This window comes from Balaenoptera borealis (genome assembly GCF_965194805.1).
Source record: "Balaenoptera borealis genome assembly, chromosome: 2".
Classification (NCBI taxonomy): domain Eukaryota; kingdom Metazoa; phylum Chordata; class Mammalia; order Artiodactyla; family Balaenopteridae; genus Balaenoptera; species Balaenoptera borealis.
In genome coordinates, this window is record NC_138867.1 from 123,391,116 (window position 1) to 123,409,208 (window position 18,093).

At 36.7% G+C, this 18,093-nt stretch overlaps 2 long non-coding RNA genes across 3 annotated transcripts in view; both read right to left on the reverse strand.

The window, feature by feature from the left end:
• LOC309624581 overlaps positions 1-18,093 on the reverse strand; it is a 102,550-nt gene that overhangs the window by 7,316 nt on the left and 77,141 nt on the right. The gene's annotated exons all lie outside the window — the stretch shown is intronic.
• Positions 3,033-13,017, reverse strand: LOC309624590. Its single transcript, XR_014242040.1, has 2 exons — positions 9,206-13,017; positions 3,033-8,907 (listed from the first exon to the last, which is right to left on the reverse strand). It is a non-coding gene; the product is annotated as an uncharacterized lncRNA (long non-coding RNA).

The window sequence follows — 18,093 nt, forward strand, 5'->3', positions numbered from 1 at the left end:
TACACTGTTGGTGGGAATGTCAGTCAGTACAGCCACTATGGAAAACAGTATGAAGGTTCCTTAAAAAACTAAAAATAGAGCTACCATATGATCCAGCAATCCCACTCCTGGGCATATATCCAGACAAAACTATAATTCAAAAAGATACATGCACCCCTATGTTCATAGCAGTACTATTCACAATAGCCAGGACATGGAAACAACCTAAATGTCTATAAACAGATAAATAGATAAAGAAAATGTGGTACATATGTGCAATGGAATAGTCCTCAGCCATAAAAAAGAATGAAATAATGCCATTTGCAGCAACATGAATGGACTTAGAGATTATCATACTGAGTGAAGTAAGTCAGAAAGAGAAAGACAAATACCATGTGATATCACTTATATGTGAAATCTAAAACATGACACAGATGAAACAGAAACAGACTCACAGACATAGAGAACAGACTTGTGGTTGCCAAGGGGAGGGATGGAGTGGGAGTTTGGGGTCAGCAGATGCAAACTATTATCATCTATAGAATGGATAAACAACAAGGTCCTACTGTATAGCACAGGAAACTATATTCAATATCCTGTGATAAACCATAACGGAAAAGAAAATGAAAAAGTATTTATGTATGTATAACAGAATCACTTTTCTGTACAGCAGAAATTAATACAACATTGTAAATCAACTATACTTCAATAAAAAATTATATTTATATAAGTATGTAATCACAATAAAAATTTTAAAAATGCATTAATTATGACTTAAACATGATTTTACCTTATTTTCTAATCTTCACTATGGTTCCACAATGAGCATGGATTATTTTGATAATCAGAAAAACAGACATGAAATTATATATACAAATATGTATATATTTCATTATATCTATTTCAGTTTCAAAATATAAACAGTGAAGTGACCAGAAAGAAGAATACAAAATATTAATACTAGCTATTTCTGGGTTGTAAGGCAGTGTTGATTTATTTTTCCCTTTTATACTTCCCCAAATGTTTACTTTTATAATGATTTTAAAAAGCAATCTTTATGGTGTTAATTGATACTGGAAAATGCCTTCTTAAGGCATTGCAACTCACTGTGTTTGGTTACCTGGGCTGGTCTGACACTTTCCACCAACTTTCAAGTTGAATAGTTATGTAAAAGAACATCTTTCAGAGTGTATTCCTTAGAACACTAGAAAACACAACAGAAAAAGTATCATGTACAAGTAAATTTGGAAAGGCTGGGCTACCAAAGTTAAACACATTAGAACTTTAAAAAAACCCTTTAATATACTAGTGTGCCCTTTGCCTTCACATGCCAACAACAGAGTAAGCTTTACTTTTGAAACTTACTCGATTATGAAACTTTTTTCTTTGAATAACAGGTTGGATTATTTTTTAAAGGAATGCAATTTGGAGAAGAGTGATATCCAAGCTTAAGCAAATCTAGATATCAATATATGAAAATTATATATGTCTGTATATGTTACATAGGTATTTATAATTTTTAAACTTATTAGTTCATGTATTAAAAGATTCATTACACATGTCCTTTAAAGTGCCCCTTCCCTTAGTGTGGTCTAATAGCATCCAGTTTGTAAAATGTCCGATTTCTCTTCTACATGATATTGCTTCCAGAGCACTGTGAACATACCTCTATTATAGCATTCACATCAATGCATTGTATTCATTGGAATTTCATAGAATTTTTAACCATTATGATGTTCTTGAGGTCAGAGATATTTTCTTAGTCAGCACTGTTGACACATTACAGGTGCTCAATAAATATTTATTGAATAGATTAATTAGATATTATATAACTCAAGGTACATGAGATTTTTCAGGAATAAGAGAGGAAAGACTGGAGTAGTGCCTGCAAGCTTTAGAAAGAATATATCTTTTAAAAAAGTAAGAGGAATAAAAGAGTGCTTTGGATGTACAAAAAGAACTCATACTTGAATCAAATTAGCTTGATAAAAGTCCTGGAGGAAAATGAAACTGACAGGGCAGGTCCTCCAAATTAGGTGTAAAACTTCTCTTGAACCAAGCTTGTAATAAAATGTAATGAAAATAGTCGAAGCAGAGCAGACAGTAGTATCTTCAAGAGATGTGTAATTTAAGATGTCATGAAATAGTTCATTAAAATGAGAAGAGCTGAAGGCATAGGAGTAAAAGGAACTTAAGTTTAAAGATTGAAAAGGAAAATGTGGCCCTTGGCAACACAGATGCTATTGAGGTCAGCTTGTAGACTTTTTCTGAATCCCTAATTGCTCTTTTTCTTGCCTATGCTTTGCAAATTCTCCTTGGGGGGGGGGGAATTCCATCAAAACTTGTGATGCAATTGGGATACATTATTTCAAACGGATGTACTCCCATGACTGATTTCAGTGATTCTGTTTTGGGTGTCAAAACAATATAGCTAAAAGTTGGGAGGGGAGATTCAATGAGCCACCTCTTTGTTTTTAAATCCTCTCACTTTTGTCATCTCAATGGCTTTACATTTTAGCACATCAGTGTATCTGTCCAGCTCTCATTGAGCCCTAGAGACAGGCTTCTGCCTGTGGCATGGCTGAAGTAAACCCTAAACTGACTCAGATAAACAAAAGACATTATATCAAATAAGCAAATGCTTTCTCTGCACCCTTGTTTCTCACTTTGCATTGTACTTTTGAATGTCTTTGTGTCCATAATATCACAGGATGGAAATATAAGCGGCACTTTCATTGGCAAGAATGATACCCCATAGCTTATACAATTGGTTGAAGATTAAAAATCTCAGTCAATCAGACATTTACCTCTTTTGGCCAAATATTCATGTGATTAAAAAAAATACAAAGCTATTTTTATTTATTAAATACTATATTTGCATGATTTCTAAATCCTCAAATCATCCATACAAAATATTTATAAAATATCTGTTTTATAGATGAGAAAACAAAATCCATGATATAAGGGTCTAGATTTGCCTATTGACAAAAGCCAGGCTTTTTCTGCCACCTTAATCTCCATGACTTAAACTCATTGATGTTTTATTTGTTTAAAAAAAAAAAAAATCCAATTGGTTCTATATGGTCAAGACAGCCTTAAAATTACCCTTGGCTTCCCTAAAATTTAGACAGCTTGCTTGCTAACTATAGGCCCCTGACCTCCCTTTTCTTAGGTACTTAATTCAGAAAACTTTTCTTTATAAATTCTTGCTGTGCTCCTTGGAGATGTAAATCTTCCTCCAAAATCATGCCAGTTTTACAACCCAGGAATGTCTTTCTCAAGGACCTGAGAGTTATCCCTGTTAGATGTAATTATTTAAGGAGACAGTGCTCCTATCTTTCAGACTCTTGGAAGGGTAGGAGCTTAACTCTGATAAGCACCAGTAAGCAAACATGCATAGTCTAAACATGATGACCAAACTCTCCCCTAAAGTCCAGCCAGTACCTTTCCTCTAGCTCACCTAGTGCTTTAAAACCCTCCTGTATTTTGTTTCAGCAGAGTAGATTTCAATCTCTCTCTCCTGTTGCAATAGTCTTAAGCAAAATCTTCCTTGTCTGTTTAACTCATCTGGCGCAGTTTTTCTTTCACAGATATTAATGAAGGTCAGGTTTTAAAAAGAATATTTTAATATGTAATCAGAACCTTACTCTTTTAGCTCAAAGCATCTGAAAGACTGAGATATTACTTGTTGAAATATGGTATCTCACTGAAATATTGCATTCCTTATTTCTTTCCATAGTTTTGCTCTCTCTTGAGAATATATTTCATCTTGCAATCCAGAGCTCTTCCTACAGCTGTTTCCTCCCTCTGCACCCAGATCGTTCTCTGGCCACAAGGAAACACACACAACAAACGGGGCCAAATTCTTTCTCACCTCTAAACTTTACACGTCATACCTTCAGTCTAGAATGCTCTTCTTTGCTCATCCTTTTGCTTATCCCTGCCAATTTTCCATTTCTCTTCCCTTTGTGATAAGTCCCATTCACATTTCAAGACACACTATGTCTTGGAAGTGTTACTCATGCACCACTGTCCAGGAAGCTGCTAGGTGCACCTCTTAAGCTTCCCAGAGCATCCTGGAATCATTGTTTTTTCTCATATTTACTCAGTAGTTAATGCTTTAGAGGAAAGATCTAAATATTTCCTCCTTTGTCCTCTCAGAATCCAGCACAGTGCTTGGAACAAAATAGACATTAAATCAATGTTAGCTGAATGGATATTAAGATGAGAAGTAGATTTTATTTATCTCATTTTGATCATCTTTTCTAACCAAGAGCGGCATTTTTTTTTTTTAAGATAAACAAAAGCAATAAACTTAGCCAGGCTCAACCAGAAGAAATGAGAGATTCAAATAAACAAAATAAGAAATGGAAGAAGAGAAATAACAACTGATACCACAGAGATACAAAAAAATCATAAGAGAATACTATGAACAGTTATATGGCCAAAACTTGGACAACCTAGAAGAAATGGAAAAATGTTAAAAACATACAGTCTGCCAAGACTGAATCAAGAAGAAACAGACAATTTAAACAGACTGATCACTAATAGTGAAATTGAATTTGTAATAAAAAAGAAAAAACCTCCCAGCAAACAAAACTCCAGGACCAGATGCATTCACAAGGAAATTCTACCAAACATTTAAAGAAGAACTAATAGCTATTCTTCTCAGACTACTCCAAAAAATCGAAGAGGATGGAACACTCCCAAATTTATTCTATGAGACACAATTACCCTGATACCAAAACAACAAGGAAACTACAAAAAAAGAAAATCACAGGCCAATACCTTTAATGAATGTAGATGCAAAAATCTGCAACAAAATATCAGCAAAGAGAATCCAACAATATATAAAAAGTATCATACACCATGATCAAGTGGGATTTATTCCAGGGATGGAAGGATGGTTTAACATTCAGAAATCAGTCAGTGTGGTACATCACATTAACAAAAGGAAAGATAAAAATCACATGATCATCTCAATAGGTGCAAAAAAAATTTTGACAAAATTTAACATCCATTCATGACAAAAACTCTCATCAAAGTGGGTATAGAGGGGACATATCTCAACATAATAAAGGCCATTTATGACAAACCCACAGCTAACATCATACTCAATGGTGAAAAGCTGAAAATTTTTCCTCTAAATGCAGGAACATGACAAGGATGCACACTCTCACCACTTCTATTGAACACAGTATTGGAAGTCCTACCCACAGCAATCAAACAAGAAAAAGAAATAAAATGTATCCAAATTGGAAGGAAAGAAGTAAAACTATCACTATGACAGACGACATGACACTTCATATAGAAAACCCTAAAATCTCCACCCCAAAACTATTAGAACTAATAACTGAATTCAGCAAAGCTGCAGAATACAAGATTCATGTACAGAAATCTGTTCCTTTTTTTATACACTAATAATGAACTGTCAGAAAGAGAAAGTGAAAAAAAAACACAACAAATTTAAAATCACATTAGAGAAGGAGAGCAAGGTGGTGGAGTAAGAGGATGTGGAGCTCACCTCCTCCCTACCAAAACATCAAAAATATATCTACATGTGGAAAAATTCTTACTGAAAACTAACTAACTGCAAACTGGCAGAGGGGCTCCTGTACAACCAAGACAGTAAGAAAGATATACACATAATAGGGTAAGAAAGGAAGAAAATTAATCAGGTCAGGACCTGACCCCCTGGGAGAAGACTCAGAGGAAAAGGGAGATTTCATGGGTGGACACCCAACATGGGGAATGAGCAGATTGGGCCACAGACTGGGTGTCCCAGTCCTGGGGTCCTACTGAAAACAATAAGCCCCCTTGGCAGGTTGGAGTATTATTGAGACAGATAAAAAGGCAGGAGAAGCATGGACTCCACTCACGAGGAGCATGCACAAGCTGACTAGTGCCTGAGGCATAGCAGAGAGACATCTGCCCTAGTCAGTACCAAGTTTTCCATGACTGCCTTGCACGTATCCCAGCAAGCCAAGCGAATGCTCCAAACCCACTCACTCACTCCATGCCATAATTCAGCATTGGGTCTGGGGCAGCCAGGACCAGAGAAAAGACTTGACCTTGGGATTCAGAGGTGACCTGGTCATGGGATGGAGTGCAGGTGGGGCTGTGGCAGCCATTGTTGGTACTTTCTCAGACAGTGCATCAGAATCAGCCTATGCTTCTGATGGTAGCCACTCCACCACAGCTCACCCCCGGACATGCTCAGAGAAACCATGTGGGCTCTGCCTCCCTGCAGAGCAGTTCCACAAAAGGGTGGGAGTGGGAGAGTCTAGGGGTAGTATTTATGTATGAGAAACAGAGGGGACTTGCCTCCAAGGCAGAATAGAAAGAGGTCTGCCCTAGCAGCTGACAGGTTTCCTGTGACCACCTCACCGAGCACCCAAGCCCAAGCTGAGCTCCAACCCTGCTCTGTCCACGCAGCAGCATGGCACTGGATCTGGTGTGCTGTGACTGGGGACAAGACTCGATGGTGGGCTGCATCTAAGCAGAACCACAGATAACTACAGAAACAGTGCTTTGGACCACTTAAGCACATGGGCCCCACTTGGTTCAGCATCTCCTCCTCTGGGGCAAAGATCCCAGAGCAGGGAAGGGGGAAAATACATATTTAAAGCAAACCAAGCCAGCTTGAGCCCAACCTTCAGGGCTTCTGCTCCAGCAACTTGGAATCAGACCCTGCCCCTGACAGGGCAGTGGTGAACACCACTGAGTGTAAAGGAAGTACAACCTCATGCCTGGGGCTGGATCTAGCCCCTCCATCTCCATCCCCAACCCCTGCCAAGGGGACAGCTGCCAGCACACCCTGAGGAAAGATGTGACTGGTGTCCACATCAAATCTAGCCCTCCTACCAAGGCATTGGTCACACACAGTTTTTTTAGGTACATTCCCACACAAGAACACTCTTTCAAGAGCACAATAGGTAACTGTTTTACCTAAATTCATTGAAGCAGAGAAAGTTAAGTAAAATGAAAAGACTGAGGAACTACACTTAATTGAAAGAGCAAGAGAAAACCTCTGAAAAAATAATGAAACAGAAATAAACAATTTACTAGATAAAGAATTCAAAACATTGGTAATAAAAATATTAATTAGGAAAAGTAATTTATCTGAACAATGAATATTTTAACAAGGAACTAAAAATATAATAAAACAATCAAGAATGAATAATTCAATAGCTAAAATTACAAACACACTAGAAAGAATGAATAGCAGATTAAGTGAAACAGATGAATGCATAAGTGATCTGGTAGATAGGATAATAGAAAACATCCAATCAGAAAGAAAAATAAAGTTTTAAAAATGAAATCTAAGAGCTTTCTTGAATAACATTAAACTTTCCAATATTTGTGTTACAGAGGTACCAGAGGGAAAAGAGAGAAGGGGATCAAAAAGGTATTTGAAGAAATTATGACTGAAAACTTCCCAAAACTGAGGAGGGAAACAGATATCAAGGTACAGGTAGTACGGAGATTCCAAACAAGGTGAACCCAAACAGACCCACAGCAAGAATATCATAATTAAAAATGGTAATAGTTAAAGATAAAGAGAGAACTCTAAGTAAAACAAAAACAGAGTCATATACACAGGAACCACCATAAGGCTATCAGCTGACTTCCCTGTAGAAATTTTGCAGGCCAGAAGGGAGTGGAATGATATATCCTAAGTGCAGAAAGGGAAAAAATCCCAATTTAAGATACTCTACACAGCAAGATTATCAATTAGAATAGACAAAGAAATAAAGGACTAGACAAGAATAAACTAAAATAATTCATCAGTACTAAACATACCCTAAAAGAAATGTTGAAGGGTCTTCTCTAAATGGAAAAGAAGTAAGAATCTATAGGAAAGGAAAAATACAACTAGGAAAGGCAAATATAAAGACTGAGAGTCAACCACTTAAATAAGCCAGTACCTAGATTAAAAGACAAAAAAAAAAAAATTGTAAAAGCAACTATAAATACAATAAACAGTTAAGGAATAAGCAAGAAGAATGAAAAATATGGCATCAAAAACACAAAATTTGGGCTTCCCTGGTGAATCAGTGGTTGAGAATCTGCCTGCCAATGCAGGGGACACAGGTTCGAGCCCTGGTCTGGGAAGATCCCACATGCCATGGAGCAACTAGGCCCATGAGCCACAACTACTGAACCTGCGTGTCTGGATCCTGTGCCCTGCAACAAGAGAGGCCACGACAGTGAAAGGCCTGCGCACTGTGATGAAGTGTGGCCCCCACTTGCCACAGCTAGAGACAGCCCTCACACAGAAACGAAGACCCAACACAGCCAAAAATAAATATAAAATAAATAAATAAATTTAAAAAACAAAAAACCCCACAAAATTTGGGGCAGGGAGTAAAAAATGTAGATCCTTTAGAATGTGTTTGAACTGAAATTACTACCAGTTTAAAACAGTTCAGCATAAAGGAACCCCATGGTAATTACAAATCAAAAACTTATAACAGATACACACAAACCAAAAAGAAAGGAAATCAAGCATAATACTAGAGAAAATCATCAAGCCACAAAGGAAGAAGCAAAAAGAAGAAATGAAGAGAAGTAAAAAAAACAAAAACAAAAATAAAACTGGAAAACAAGTAATAAAATGATAATAAGTACATACCTATCAAAATTAATCTAAATGTCAATGCACTACATGCTCCAATAAAAACATATTGGGTGGCTGATTGAATAAAAAATACAAGACCCTTCAATATGCTGACTACAAGAGACTCATTTCAGGGTGAAAGACACATCTATAACTAAAGACAAAAAAGGGTATTATAAATGATAAAGGGATCAAAAAAAGAGGATATAACACTTACTAATGTATATGCATCTAATACAAGAGCACCTAATTATATAAAGCAGACATTAACAGACACAAAGGGAGAAATTAAAAATAATACAATAGGGCTTCCCTGGTGGCGCAGTGGTTGGGAGTCTGCCTGCCAATGCAGGGGTCACGGGTTCGAGCCCTGGTCTGGGAAGATCCCACGTGCCGCGGAGCAACTAGGCCCGTGAGCCACAATTGCTGAGTCTGCGCGTCCAGAGCCTGTGCTCCACAACGAGAGAGGCCGCGATAGTGAGAGGCCCGCGCAGTGCGATGAAGAGGGGCCCCCGCTTGCCGCGCCTAGAGAAAGCCCTCGCGTAGAAACAAAGACCCAACACAGTCATAAATAAATTTAAAAAAAATAATAATAATACAATAAACATAGGGGACATTAACACCCCACTTACATAAATAGACAGATGACCCAGATCGAAAATCAACAGGGCAATAGTAGTCTGAAATAACACAATAGACCAGTTGTACCTAATAAATATCTACAGGACATTATATCCAAAACATCAGAATATACATTCTTTTCGAGTGCACATGGAATATTCTCCAGGATAGATCACATACTAGGCCACAAAACAAGTCTCAACAAATTTAAGAGGATGAGAATTATATCAGCATTTTTTCCACCACAATGGCATGAAACTAGAAATCAACTATAGAAATAAAAGTGGGAAAAGAACAAACACATGGAAACTAAACAACATGCTACTAAGAAGCCAATGGATCAATGAAGAAAAAAAGGAGGGAATCAGAAAATACCTTGAGACAAATGAAAATGGAAACACAAAACTCCAGAAATCTATAAGATGCAGCAAAAGCACATCTAAGAGGGAAGTTTAGTGATACAAGTTTTATTCAAGAAACAAGAAAATTTTCAAATAAACAACCTAACCTACCACCTAAAAGAATTAGAAAAGAAGAAAAAAAGGAACACGAAGTCAGCAGAAGGAAGGAAATAATGAAGACCAGAGAAGAAATAAATAAAATAGGGATCAAACAAAAATGTAAAAGAGTGAAAGCAAGATTTGGTTTTTTGAAAAGGTAAACAAAATTGATAAACTTTTAGCCAGGCTCACCAATAAAAGAGAAGACCTAAATAAACAAAATAAGAAATGAATGAGAAGAAATAACTGATACCTCAGAGATACCAAAAAAAAAAAAAAATCATAGAGAATACTATGAACAGTTATATGCCAAAAACTTGGACAGCCTTGAAGAAATGGACAAATTTCTAAAAACATACAACCTACCAAGACTGATTCAAGAAGAAACAGACAATTTAAAAGACTGATCACTAGTAGTGAAATTGAATTTGTAAATTAAAAAAACATCTCCGCCCCTCCCCACCCCCAGGGCAGGATGTCTTCATGGGGGAATTCTATCAAACACATAAAGAAGAACTAACACCTATCCTTCTCAAACTGTTCCAAAAACCTGAAGAGGACAAAATACTCCCAAATTCATTTGACAATGCCACCATTATGTTGATACCAAAACCAGATAAAGACACTACAAAAAACAAAAAAAGAAAATTACAGACAAGTATCTTTGATGAAATCGTCCACAAAACATTTGTAAACAGAATCCACCAATATATCAAAAGGATCATACACCATGATCAAGTGGGATATATTCAAGGGGTGCAAGTATGGTTCAACATTCACAAATCAGTCAATGTGATACACCACATTAACAAAAGGAAAGATAAAAATCACATGATCATCTCAATAGATGCAAAAAAAAAAAAAGTGACAAAATTCAACATCCATACATGATAAAAACTCTTATCTAAGTTAGTATAGAGGGAACATATCTCAACATAATAGAAGCCATTTATGATAAACCCACAGCTAACATCATACTCAATGGTGAAAAGCTGAAAGTCTTTCCGATAGATAAATTCAGGAACAAGACAAGGATGCCCAGTTTCACTGCTTCTATTTAAGAGAGTATTGGAAGTCTTAGCCACAGCAATCAAACAATAAATAAATAAATAAAAGTTATCCAAATTGGAAGGGAAGAAGTAAAACTGTCACTATTTGCAGAAGACATGGTAATTTATATAGAAAACCCTAAAAACTATTATAACTAATTAATGAATTCAGCAAAGTTGCAGGATACAAAACTAATATACAGAAATCTGTTCCTGTTCTATATACTAATAATGAACTAAGAGAAAGCAAGAAAATCATTCTGTTTAAAATCACACCAAAATTAATAAAATATCTAGGAATAAACTTAATAAAGGAGGTGAGGGTCCTATACTCTGAAAATTATAAAACAATGAGGAAGGAAATTCAAGATGATACAAAGAAATGGAAAGATACCCTGTACTCTTGTATTGGAAGAATTATTACTGTTCAAATGGCCATACTACCCAAAGCAATTGGCAGATTGAGCGAAATTCCTATCCAAATATCTGTGACTTTTTTCATACAACTAGAACAAATAACCCTAAGATTCACTGGAACCACAAAAGACCCTGCATTGCCAAAGCAATCTTGAGTAAAAAGAACAAACCTGGAGATATTACTCTCCCAGACTTCAGACTACACTACAAAGCTACAGTAATCAAAACAACATGGTACTGGCACAAAAATAGACACATAGATCAGCAGAACAGAATAGAAAGCCCAGAAATAAACCCATGCATCTATGATCAATTAATCTATGACAAAGGAGGCAAGAATATACAATAGAGAAAAGACAGTTTCCTAAATAAATGGTTCTGGAGAAATAGCTACATGTAAAATAATGAAATTGGAATATTTCCTCACACCATATACAAATATAAACTCAAAATGGATAAAAGACCTAAATGTACAACATGAAACCGTAAAACTCCTAGAAGAAAACATAGGCCGAACATTTTTTCACATAAATTGTAGCAATATTTTTCTAGATCTGTCTCCTAAGGCAAAAGAAATAAAAGTAAATATAAACAAATGGAACCTAATTAAACTTAAAAGCTTTTGTACAGCAAAGGAAACCACTGACAAAATGAAAAGACAACCTACTGAATGGGAGAAAATATTTGCAAATTATATGACTGATAAGGCATTAATATCCAAAATATATAAACAGCTAATATAACTCAATATCAAAAAAAAAAACAAAACAAAAACAACCCAATCAAAAATGAGCAGAAGACCTGAACAGACATTTTTTCCAAAGAGGATATACAGATGGCTAACAGGCACATGAAAAGATGCTCAACATTGCTAATTTTCAGAGAAATGAAAGTCAAAACCAAAATGAGATATCACCTCACACTTGTCAGAATGGCTATATTTAAAAAGGACACAAATAACAAGTGTTGACAAAGATGTGGAGAAAAGGGAACCATTGTACACTGTTTGTGGGAATGTAGATTAGTGCAGCTATTATGGAGAACGTTAATGGAGGTTCCTCAAAAAAACAGAAGTATGACCCAGCAATTCTACTCCTTGGTATATACCCATAAAAAATAAAAACACTAATTCAAAAAGACACATGCATGCCCATGTTCATAGCAGCACTGTTATAATTGCCAAGATATGGAAGAAAACTGTATCCATCAACAGATGAATGGATGAAGAAGATGTTGTATATATACACAATGGAATATTACTCAGCCCTAAAGATGAATGATAGTCTACCATTTGCAGCAAAGTAGATGGACCTAGAGAATATTATGCTTAGTGAAATAAGTCAGACAGAGAAAGACAAATACGGTATGATACAGCATACATGTGGAATCAAAAAAATAATGCAAATGAATGTATATAGGAAAACATAAACAGACTCATAGATGTAGAAAACAAACAAGTGGTTACCCAAGAGGAGAGGGAAGTAGGAAGGGGCACATTAGGTGTACGGGATTAAGAGATACAAACTGGTATGTACAAAATAGACAATAAGGATATATTGTATGGGGGACCTTCAAGATGGTGGAGGAGTAAGACATGGAGATCACCTTCTTCCCCACAAATACATGAAAAATACATCTACATGTGGAACAACTCCTACAGAACACCTACTGAACGTTGGCAGAAGACTTCAGACTTCCAAAAAGGCAAGAAACTCCCCATGTACCTAGGTAGGGCAAAATAAAAAAGGAAAAACAAAGATAAAAGAATAGGGACAGGACCTGCACCTCTGGGAGGGAGCTGTGAAGGAGGAAAAGTTTCAACAGACTAGGAAGCTCCTTCACTGGCAGAGATGGGGGGTGGGCAAGGGGGGAAGCTTCAGAGCCACGGAGGAGAGCACAGCAACGGGAGTGCAGAGGGCAAAGCGGAGAGATTCCCACACAGAGGATCAGTGCCGACCAGCACTCACCAGCCTGAGAGGCTTGTCTGCTCACCAGTCAGGATGGGTGGGGACTGGAAGCTGAGGCTCAGGCTTCAGAGATCAATCCCAAGGAAAGGACTGGGGTTGGCTGCATGAACACAGCCTGAAGGGGGCCAGTGTGCCACAGCTAGCCAGGAGGGAGTCCGGGAAAAAGTCTGGAACTGCCTAAGAGGCAAGAGACTGTTGTTTCTGGGTGTTCGAGGAGAGGGGATTCAGAGCACCACCTAAACAAGATCCTGAGATGGGCGCGAGCTGTGGCTATCAGCGCAGACAACAGAGATGGCCATGAAACGCTAAGGCTGCTGCTGCAGCCACAAAGATCCCAGAGATCTCCATCTCAAAGGTAAGACCCAGATCCACTCAATGACAAGCAAGCTACAGTGCTGGACACTGTATTCCAAAAAAACTAGCAAGACAGAAACACAAGCCCACCCATTAGCAGAGAGGCTGCCTAAAATCATAATAAGTTCACAGACACCCCAGAACACACCACCGGAGGAGGTCCTGCCCATCAGAAAGACAAGATCCAGCCTCATCCACCAGAACACAGGCACCACTCCCCTCCACCAGGAAGCCTACACAATGCACTGAACCAACCTTACCAACTAGGGGGAGGACACCAAAAACAATGGGAGCTACAAATCTGCAGCCTCCAAAACGGAGACCCCAAACAGAGTAAGTCAAGCAAAATGAGAAAACAGAGAAATACACAGCAGATGAAGCAGCAAGGTAGGAACCCACCAGACCAAACAAATGAAGAGGAAATAGGCAGTCTACCTGAAAAAGAATTCAGAGTAATGATAGTAAAGATGATCCAAAATCTTGGAAATAGAATGGAGAAAATACAAGAAATGTTTAACAAGGACCTAGAAGAACTAAAGAGCAAACAAAAAATGAACAACACATTAATTGAAATTAAAAATTCTCTAGAAGGAATCAATAGCAGAATAACTTAGGCAGAAGAACAGATAAGTGACCTGGAAGATAAAATAGTGGAAATAACTACTGCAGAGCAAAATAAAGAAAAAAGAATGAAAAGAATTGAGGACAGTCTCAGAGACCTCTGGGACAACACTAAACGCACGAACATTCAAATTACAGGGGTCCCAGAAGAAGAAGAGAAAAAGAAAGGGACTGAGAAAATATTTGAAAAGTTTATAGTTGAAAAGTTCCCTAAGAAGGGAAGGAAATAGTCAATCAAGTCCAGGAAGCATAGCGAATCCCATACAGGATAAATCCAAGGAGAAACACGCCAAGACACATATGAATCAAACTATCAAAAATTAAATAGAAAGAAAAAATATTAAAAGCAGTATCAGAAAAACAACAAATAATATACAAGGGAATCCCCATAAGGTTAACAGTTGATCTTTCAGCAGAAACTCTGCAAGGCAGAAGGGAGTGGCAGGACATATTTAAAGGGATGAAAGGGAAAAACCTACAACCAAGATTACTCTACACAGCAAGGATGTCAATCAGATTCAACAGAGAAATTAAAAGCATTACAGACAGGCAAAAGCTAAGAGAATTCAGCACCACCAAACCAGCTTTACAACAAATGCTAAAGGAACTTTTCTAGGCAGGAAATACAAGACAAGGAAACGACCTACAAAAACAAACCCAAAACAATTAAGAAAATGGTAATAGGAACATACATATTAATAACGACCTTAAATGTAAATGGATTAAATGCTCCAACCAAAAGACATAGACTGGCTGAATGGATACGAAAATAAGACACGTATATATGCTGTCAACAAGAGAACAACTTCAGACCTAGGGACCCACACAGACTGAAAGTGAGGGGATGGAAAAAGATATTCCATGCAAATGGAAATCTAAACAAAGCTAGAGTAGCAATTCTCATATCAGACAAAATAGACTTTAAAATAAAGACTATTATAAGAGACAAAGAAGGACACTACATAATGATCAAGGGATCAATCCAAGAAGAAGATATAACAATTGTAAATATTTATGCACCCAACATAGGAGCACCTCAATACATAAGGCAGATGCTAACAGCCATAAAAGGGGAAATTGAGAGTAACACAATAATAGTTGGGGAATTTAACACCCCACTTTCACCAATGGACACATCAACCAAAATGAAAATAAATAAGGAAACAGAAGCTTTAAATGAAAAATTAAACAAGATGGACTTAATTGATATTTATAGAACATTCCATTGAAAAACCACACAATACACTTTCTTCTCAAGTGCTCATGGAACATTCTCCAGGATAGATCATATCTTGGGTCACCAATGAAGCCTTGGGAAATTTAAGAAAACTGAAATCATATCAAGTAACTTTTCCGACCACAACACTATGAAACTAGATATCAAGTACAGGAAAAAAATCTAAAAAATACAAACACATGGAGGCTAAACAATACACTACTTAATAACCAAGAGATCACTGAGGAAATCAAAAAATACCTAGAAACAAGTGACAATGAAAACACAACAACCCAAAACCTATGGGATGCAGCAAAAGCAGTTCTAAGAGGGAAGTTTATAGCAATACATTCCTACCTCAAGAAACAAGAAACATCTGAAATAAACAATGTAATGTTACACCTAAAGCAATTAGAGAAAGAAGATCAAAAAAACCCCAAAGTTAGCAGAAGGAAAGAAATCATAAAGATCAAATAAAAAATAAATGAAAAAGAAATGAAGGGAACAATAGCAAACATCAATAAAACTAAAAGCTGGTTCTTTGAGAAGATAAAGGAAATTCATAAACCACTGCCAGACTTATCAAGGAAAAAAAAGGAGAAGACTCAAACCAACAGAACTAGAAAGGAAAAAGGAGAAGTGACCATTGACACTGCAGAAATACATAGAATCATGACGAATTACTACAAGCAACTATATGCCAATAAAATGGACAACCGGGAAGCAGTGGACAAATTCTTAGAAAGGTATAACTTTCCAAGATTGAACCAAGAAGAAATAGAAAATATGAACAGACCAATCACAAGTAATGAAATTGAAACTGTGAATAAAAATCTTCCAACAGACAAATGTCCAGGACCAGATAGCTTCACTGGTGAATTCTATCAAACATTTAGAGAAGAGCTAACAGCCATCCTCTCAAACTGTTCCAAAATTTGCAGAGGAAGGAAAACTCCCAAACTCATTCTATGAGGCCGTCATCACCCTGATACCAAAACCAAAGATGTCACAAATAAAGAAAACTACAGGCCAATATCACTGATGAACTTAGATGCAAAAATCCTCAACAAAATAGTAGCAAACAGAATCCAGCTGCTCTTTACAAGAATCATAAACCATGATCAAGTGGGATTTATCTCAGGAATGCAAGGATTCTTCAATATACACAAGTCAATCAATGTGATAAACTATATTAAAAAATTGAAGGAGAAAAACCATATGATCATCTGAATAGATGCAGAAAAAGCTTTCAACAAAATTCAGTACTCATTTATGATAAAAACCCTCCAGAGAGTAGGCATAGACGGAATGTACCTCAACATAATAAAGGCCATATATGACAAACCCACAGCCAACATCGTTCTCAATGGTGAAAAATGGAAATCATTTCCACTAAGATCAGGAACAAGACAAGGTTGCCCACTCTCACCACTATTACTCAACATAGTTTTGGAAGTTTTATCTACAGCAATCAGAGAAGAAAAAGAAATAAAAATAATCCAAATCAGAAAAGAAGTAAAGCTGTCACTGTTTGCAGATGACATGATACTATACATAGAGAATCCTAAAGATGCTACCAGAAAACTACTAGAGCTAATCAATGAATTTGGTAAAGTAGCAGGATACAAGATTAATACACAGAAATCTCTTGCATTTCTATACACTAATGATGAAAAATCTGAAAGTGAAATTAAGAAAACACTCCCGTTTACCATTGCAACAAAAAGAATAAAATATCTAGGAATAAACCTACCTAAGGAGACAAAAGACCTCTATGCAGAAAACTATAAGACACTGATGAAAGAAATTAAAGATGATATAAACAGATGGAGAGATATACCATGTTCTTGGATTGGAAGAATCAGCATTGTGACAAGGACTATACTATCCATAGCAATCTACAGATTCAATGCAATCCCTATGAAATGACCAATGGCATTTTTCACAGAACAAGAATAAAAAATTTCACAATTTGTATGGAAACACAAAAGACCCTGAATAGCCAAAGCAATCTTGAGAAAGAAAAATGGAGCTAGAGGAATCAGGCTCCCTGACTTCAGACTATACTACAGAGCTACAGTAATCAAGACAGTATGGTACTGGCACAAACACAGAAATATAGATCAATGGAACAGGTTAAAAAGCCCAGAGATAAATCCATGCACATATGGCCACCTTATCTTTGATGAAGGAGGCACGAATATACAATGGAGTAAAGACAGCCTCTTCAATAAGTGGTGCTGGGAAAACTGGACAGCTACATGTAAAAGAATGAATTTAGAACACTTCCTCACACCATACACAAAAATAAACACAAAATGGATTAAAGACCTAAATGTAAGGGCAGACACTATAAAGCTCTTAGAGGAAAACATAGGCAGAACATTCCATGACATAAATCACAGCAGGATCCTTTCTGTCCCACCTCCTAGAGAAATGGAAATAAAAACAAAAATGAACAAATGGAACCTAATGAAACTTAAAAGCTTTTGCACAGCAAAGGAAACCATAAACACAATGAAAAGACAACCCTCAGAATGGGAGAAAATATTTGCAAATGAAGCAACTGACAAAGGATTAATCTCCAAAATATACAAGCAGCTCATGCAGCTCAATAACAAAAAAACAAACAATGTAATCCAAAATTGGGCAGAAGACCTAAATAGACATTTCTCCAAAGAAGATATACAGATTGCCAACAAACACATGAAAGGATGCTCAACATCACTAAATATTAGAGAAATGCAAG